Consider the following 6,708-nt stretch of genomic DNA (forward strand, 5'->3'; position numbering starts at 1 on the left):
TTCTGAACTCCAGCAAATATAATCCTAACCGACTCAATCTCTCCTCATCTGTCAGTCCCGCCATCCCAGGAATCAGTCGGGTGAACCTTCCCTGCACTCCCGCTATAGCAACTATAATTCGATGATGGCCAAGAGTCTAAACACTGTCCTAAAATTCACCCGGGACTTAATTACACCCACGCACCTCCCTGGCCAGTTACAGAGACAAACCAGCGGCCAGACTGTCACGATGGGCTTGTTCACTAAAATTAGCGTTCGAGGCAACAGCAACAGCGAAAGCAAAGCCACTTTGGCAAGAGAAAGGTCTAGTTCAGCATTTAGATTCTACGCCAAACTTTTGAGCTGGTTTTTAAACTCAAAATCTTGCCGTAGGTTCCTTAGCCCTGGTACAGGGGGTCAGAACAGATCAATGGAGTGTATAGATGGGTCCTGAGCTAATTTAATGACAGGAAATGCCGGAGAGGTGGGGGGGAGGGGGTTGTGGGGGGGGCTGAATGGCCTCCTTCTGCTCTGTAGTGGCTCAAAACATTGTCGCTTCCTCTACACTTCTACTTTATAATCTCGCCATTCCTTGGTTGTGCTGGTCCTAGCAATGCAGAAAGTGTGTATACAGGGGCAGCAAGCAATAGGGGAGGAAAATTAACATTGGCCTTCATTGTAAGGGTATTGGAGTCCAAGGATAAAGAAGTCTTGCTACGTTGGCCACAGGGATTTGGTGAGACCACCTCTGGAATAGGGTGTGCAGTTCTGGTCTTCATGGTGAAGGGAGGGTATCATTCCACAGGGGGCGCTGCAGGGCAGGTTCACTGGGATTGGTCCGTGGGATGAGGGGGTTGCCCTATGATGAGACACTGAGCCAATTGGGTTTATATTCTCTGGAGCCTGGAAGAATGGGAGGCGATCTCATTGACTAGAATATAAAAAGCAGGGATGTACTGCTGAGGCTTTATAAGGCTCTGGTCAGACCACATTTTAGAATATTGTGAGCAATTTTGGACCCCTGTATCTCAGGGAAGGATGTGCTGGGCCCCCGGAGAGGGTCCCAGAGGAGGTTCACGAGAACGATCCCAGGAATGAAAGGCTTAACATATGAGGAACGTTTGAGGACTCTGGGTCTATACTGGATGGAGTTTAGAAGGATGAGGGGGGGATCTGATTGAAACTTACAGAATACTGAAAGGCCTGGATAGAGTGGACGTGGGGAAGATGTTTCCATTAGTAGGAGAGACTAGGACCCGAGGGCACAGCCTCAGAGTAAAGGGAAGACCTTTTAGAACAGAGATGAGGAGAAACTTCTTTAGCCAGAGAGTGGTGAATCTATGGAATTCATTGCCACAGAAGGCTGTGGAGGCCAGGTCATTGAGTGTATTTAAGACCGAGATAGATAGGTTCTTGATTGGTAAGGGGGTCAAAGGTTAGGGGGAGAAGGCGGGAGAATGGGGTTGAGAAACTTATCAGCCATGACTGAATGACGGGGCAGACTCGATAGGCCGAATGGCCTAATTTCTGCTCCAATGTCTTATGAACTCATTGAGACCTGCAGGATTGTGAAGGGGTTTGACAGGGTGGGCGCTGAGGGGTCATTTCCGCTGGTCGGGGTGGGGGGGGAATCTGAAATGCGGGGGGCGCTGTCTCGGGACAAGGGTGGGGGAGGCGATCATTTAGGGCTGAGATGAGGAGGAATTTCTTCACTCAAAAAGGGTTGGGAAATCTTGGGAGTCCTCTACCCCAGAGGGCGGTGGATGATCCATCCGTTGGAAGGCCGGGATGGAGGGATCTTTAGGAATGAAGGATGTGGGGAGGGGGTGGGGCGGGGAAAGTGGAGCCCAAGCCCCAAGTTCAGCCATGACCGGGTTGCATGGCTGGATGGGCCGAATGGACTACTCCTATTTCTCGTGCTCTTGTGTGTTCCAGGTTGACCAACAGAAGCCAGCAGTGTGTGGCCCAGCTCTTGTCGTTGTAGGGTGTGAGATCAGCTGAAGATGATATGGTTGGCTTTCCTAGTATTTGGTGAGTATATTCCTTGTCCTTTCGCTGCCGCAAAGGGTTTTATTTATTTATTTTTGCAGAGAGAAAGGGGCCTCCCTCGGAGTTCCCCTCTGGATCCTGGGCGTCTAGAAGCAACGCTGCTCAAAGCGGAGCTGTGGGGCTGTCCATAGCGCGTGTGGTCCGGTAGTCCCTCCCGTCTCAGTCAGGGTATTCCCGCAGATCCGGTTTCCGCTGTCCTCTGTCTCAATTTTGCCCACCCTCAACACTGCTGCACATTACCTCGCCTCAAATAGCGGCACAAAACGGACTTGGCCGATACAGAGCGCCTGAAATTGCTCATTGGACAACATGTCCCCCCGGCATTGAAACCCTACACCGACCTGCTAAACATCTATACATTTATCGATATACCAATACAGCTGAAGAGGGGACACCCTCTCCGAACTTTTTGTCTCGCACTCATCGGGACAGACGCCAGAATGCCAATAAGTAAAGGCAACAACAATTTATACTGCACGAGAAGAGAGCGCTCAAATTTTTTTGGGCAAGTGAACTTTGATGGGTGGAGGCAATGCACTGGGGAGCAGTCAACTGCCAAACTTTTGTTTAGATTCCAATCACGCGTGTGGACTCTGATTGGTCAAGGCATTGTCGGGGGGGGGGAATGAACCAGGGAAGGCTGACGCCCACGGTTTTGTTTAGTCGCACGCTTATAGGGACGATGTTTTTTTCACCAGATGTGGGCTTCGCTGGCTGGGACCAGCGTTTATTGCCCACCCCTACTTGCCCCTTGCGAAGGTGGTGGGTGAGCCGCCTTCTTGAACCACTGCTGTCCGTGTGGTGTAGGTACACCCACAGCGCTGTTAGGGAGGGAGCTCCAGGATTTTGTCCGTGCGGTGTAGGTACACCCACAGCGCTGTTAGGGAGGGAGTTCTAGGATTTTGTCCCTGTGGTGTAGGTACACCCACAGTGCTGTTAGGGAGGGAGTTCCAGGATTTGTCCGTGCGGTGTAGGTACACCCACCGTGCTGTTAGGGAGGGAGTTCCAGGATTTTGTCCCTGTGGTGTAGGTACACCCACAGTGCTGTTAGGGAGGGAGTTCCAGGATTTTGTCCCTGTGGTGTAGGTACACCCACAGTGCTGTTAGGGAGGGAGTTCCAGGATTTTGTCCCTGTGTGGTGTAGGTACACCCACAGTGCTGTTAGGGAGGGAGTTCCAGGATTTTGACCCAGCGACAGTGAAGGAACGGCCGATATATTTCCAAGTCAGGATGGTGAGTGGCTTGGAGGGGAACTTCCAGGTGGTGGTGTTCCCCATGTGTCTGCTGCCCTGGTCCTTCTAGATGGTAGTGGTCATGGGTTTGGAAGGTGCTGTCGAAGGAGCCTTGGTGAGTTGCTGCAGTGCATCTTGTAGATGGTACACACACTGCTGCTACTGTGCGTCGGTGGTGGAGGGAGTGAGGGGAATTATATGCACCAATAATCTTCCTGTCCACCTACAACACTCTTCCTGTTGACCAGGTTTTTATGCCCCATTGCCCACCGCCCCGCTCTCATATTATGCCATAACCAATACATCCCACCCCCTCCCTCCCCGGACACATGTTCCGTTGCTTTAGTGGTCCCATTGCCAACCTTATTATTTAACTATCAGTTCATCATTACTGTCGTTAACCACTTTGCGAGTGAAAACAGAAGAGCGCAGAATTCCTTAAATGTTGAGAGATTGGGAAGTGTTCATGTGCAAAGGGTCCTGGGTGTTTTCGTTCATGAATCATTGAAAAGTAAAAGACAAGGGCAGCAGACACATGGGGAACACCACCACCTGGAAGTTCCCCTCCGAGCCGCTCAACATCCTGAATTGGAAATATATCGGCCGTTCCTTCACTGTCGCTGGGTCAAAATCCTGGAACTCCCTCCCTAACAGCGCTGTGGGTGTACCTACACCACAGGGACAAAATCCTGGAACTCCCTCCCTAACAGCACTGTGGGTGTACCTACACCACAGGGACAAAATCCTGGAACTCCCTCCCTAACAGCACTGTGGGTGTACCTACACCACACAGGGACAAAATCCTGGAACTCCTTCCCTAACAGCACTGTGGTTGTACCTACACCACAGGGACAAAATCCTGGAACTCCCTCCCTAACAGCGCTGTGGGTGTACCTACACCACAGGGACAAAATCCTGGAACTCCCTCCCTAACAGCACTGTGGGTGTACCCACACCACAGGGACTGCAGCGGTTCAAGAAGGCGGCTCACCCACCACCTTCTCAAGGGGCAGTTAGGGATGGACAGTAAGTGCTGTCCCAGCCAGCAACGCCCACATCCCCATGAATAAATAATAATATTTTTTTAAAAAGCATGGCATTGGGAAAGGAAATGGTCTTTATTGCAAGGAATAGAGAGTAATAAAGATGTCTTGCTGCAATTGTATTGACCCTTGGCCAGACCACATAGAGTTTTGGTCTCCTTATCTAAGGAAGGTTATACTTGCCATAGAGGGAGTTCAATGAAGGTTCACCAAACTCATCCCTGGGATGGTGGGATTGTCTTATGAGGAGGGATTGAGGAAACTGGGACTGAGTTCTCCAGAGTCTCGAAGACGGAGAGGAGACCTCACTCCAAAATCCTTCCAGGCCGTCACAGGGTAGATGCAGGGCAGATGTCTTGTCTTGTGGGGGAACGGGTGGGGGGGTGTGGGGGGTCGAGGTGGCAGTGAGTCTCGAGAGCCCAGGGCCACAGCCTCACAACGAGAGGCGGGTCACTCAGGACTCCGGTGAAGACGGAGTTTTACACAGAGTATCTGGGACTACCCCCACCCTCACCTCTATCCCACCACCCAAAGGGGCAGTGGAGGCTCAGGCATTCATTCTGTTCGAGGCTGAGACCGATAGAGATGTTAGAGGCGCCGAGGGATATGGGGAGGGGGGTGTGGAATGTGCCGAAATGCCACTGAGGAGCCACGGTCTAGCGGAACAGCAGCAGGGCAGGCTCGAGGGGCCGAATGGCCCGTTGCATTTGGCTTTCCCCCTTTTTCCTGCCTTCTAACCGTGTCCTTTCCTTCTTCCCTTCCCCCTTCTCCCTCGTCCCGCAGTTCCCTCCGGAGTGGAGCTCGGACTGGCCATCGAAGGTAAGAACCACGGGCGCTTTACCGATTGCTTGTTCAACGCTCCCATCGCCTGAAACCCGACCGACCCTGCGTCGTGCGAGAGCCCCCAAACCCCCCCAATCCACCCCCTCCCCCACAATCCACCCCACCCGCCCCCTCCCCCGCCCACTCCCGGGAACCCCTGAGCAGCCAGACCGGAGACCCCAGGCGCACCGAGCGAGGTGGGCGCCTTCTGGGCGTTGGCGTGAAATGGTGGCCCCCTAACTCCCCCCCGCCCCACCCCACACGCACACAGTGCCGGGTTTCTGGGTGGGTGGGTTGGGAGGTGGGGGTGGGGGTAGCCGGGGGGTGGGATAGCCTGGAAGATGCGCTGGGGAATCCCGCCGGGGAGGGTCCCCAGGTGACGTCCTGCACGGCCATAGCCCACGAGTGCCCCGGTGCCTCTGGACACCTGCCCCTGCGCTGGGCATTGCCGGAGGGCGAGGGCGACAATGGCCAACGTGGGGGGAGGTTCCACCGATTTTGCGCCAACGGAAGAAGTGGAACCTCTTCCAACGTCGGGGCCTTTATTGTAAAGGACCAGACTGACCCCCCGGGACTGTCCCCCACCCCCCCCCCAATCCACCCCCCCTCCCCCCCGGGACTGTCCCCCCACCCCCCCCCCAATCCACCCCCCCTCCCCCACGGGACTGTCCCCCACACCCCCCCCAATCCACCCCCCTCCCCCACACCCCCCCCCCATCCACCCCCCCTCCCCCCGGGACTGTCCCCCACCCCCCCCCCAATCCACCCCCCCTCCCCCTCGGGACTGTCCCCCACACCCCCCCAATCCACCCCCCCTCCCCCCGGGACTGTCCCCCACCCACCCCCCAATCCCCCCCCCTCCCACACGGGACTGTCCCCCACCCCCCCCCCAATCCACCCCCCCTACCATGTGTGGCCCCGGCCTGAGCCCGATGTTGGTGTTGACCCTCTCTCTCTCTCTCTCTCTCTCTCCCTGCTTCCTCTGAGCAGCCCCGACGTCCTGAGGGTGAGGCTGGTGAACGGGAGCAACCCCTGCGCCGGCCGGGTGGAGGTTTTCCACAACGGCTCCTGGGGCACCATCTGCGATGACTACTGGGACGTGGCCGACGCGGTGGTGGTGTGCCGGCAGGTGGACTGCGGCTTCGCCGAGCTGGCCCACGGCTCCGCCACCTTCGGCCAGGGCTCCGAGGAGATCTGGCTGGATGACGTCAAGTGCTACGGCACAGAGGCCTCGCTGCGGGACTGCACCCTCAAGCGCTCGGCCAGCACAACTGCAACCACCGGGAGGACGCTGGCGTCGTCTGCACACCGAGGTCAGTGACCGGCCGGCCGGGAAACAACCCGAGCGTCACGCGGGGAGCCTCACAGGCCTAGTGTTCACATCGGCCTGTTCGTCTGTCTGTTTATCTCTCTGTCTGCATCTCTCTCTGTCCGCCTGTCTCTCTCTGTCCACCCGTCTCTCTGTCCGCCTGTCTCTCTGTCCGCCTGTCTCTCTCTGTCTGCCTGTCTCTCTGTCCGCCTGTCTCTCTCTGTCTGCCTGTCTCTCTGTCCGCCTGTCTCTCTGTCGCCTGTCTCTCTCTGTC

At 55.8% G+C, this 6,708-nt stretch overlaps 1 pseudogene; it reads left to right on the top strand.

The window, feature by feature from the left end:
* The first annotated feature begins 124 nt into the window (after positions 1 to 124).
* Positions 125 to 6,438, top strand: LOC144676055 (scavenger receptor class A member 5 pseudogene; annotated as a pseudogene).
* Positions 6,439 to 6,708: the final 270 nt, after the last annotated feature.

Source organism: Cetorhinus maximus, unplaced genomic scaffold (assembly GCF_964194155.1).
Source record: "Cetorhinus maximus unplaced genomic scaffold, sCetMax3.hap1.1 HAP1_SCAFFOLD_1327, whole genome shotgun sequence".
Lineage (NCBI taxonomy): Eukaryota > Metazoa > Chordata > Chondrichthyes > Lamniformes > Cetorhinidae > Cetorhinus > Cetorhinus maximus.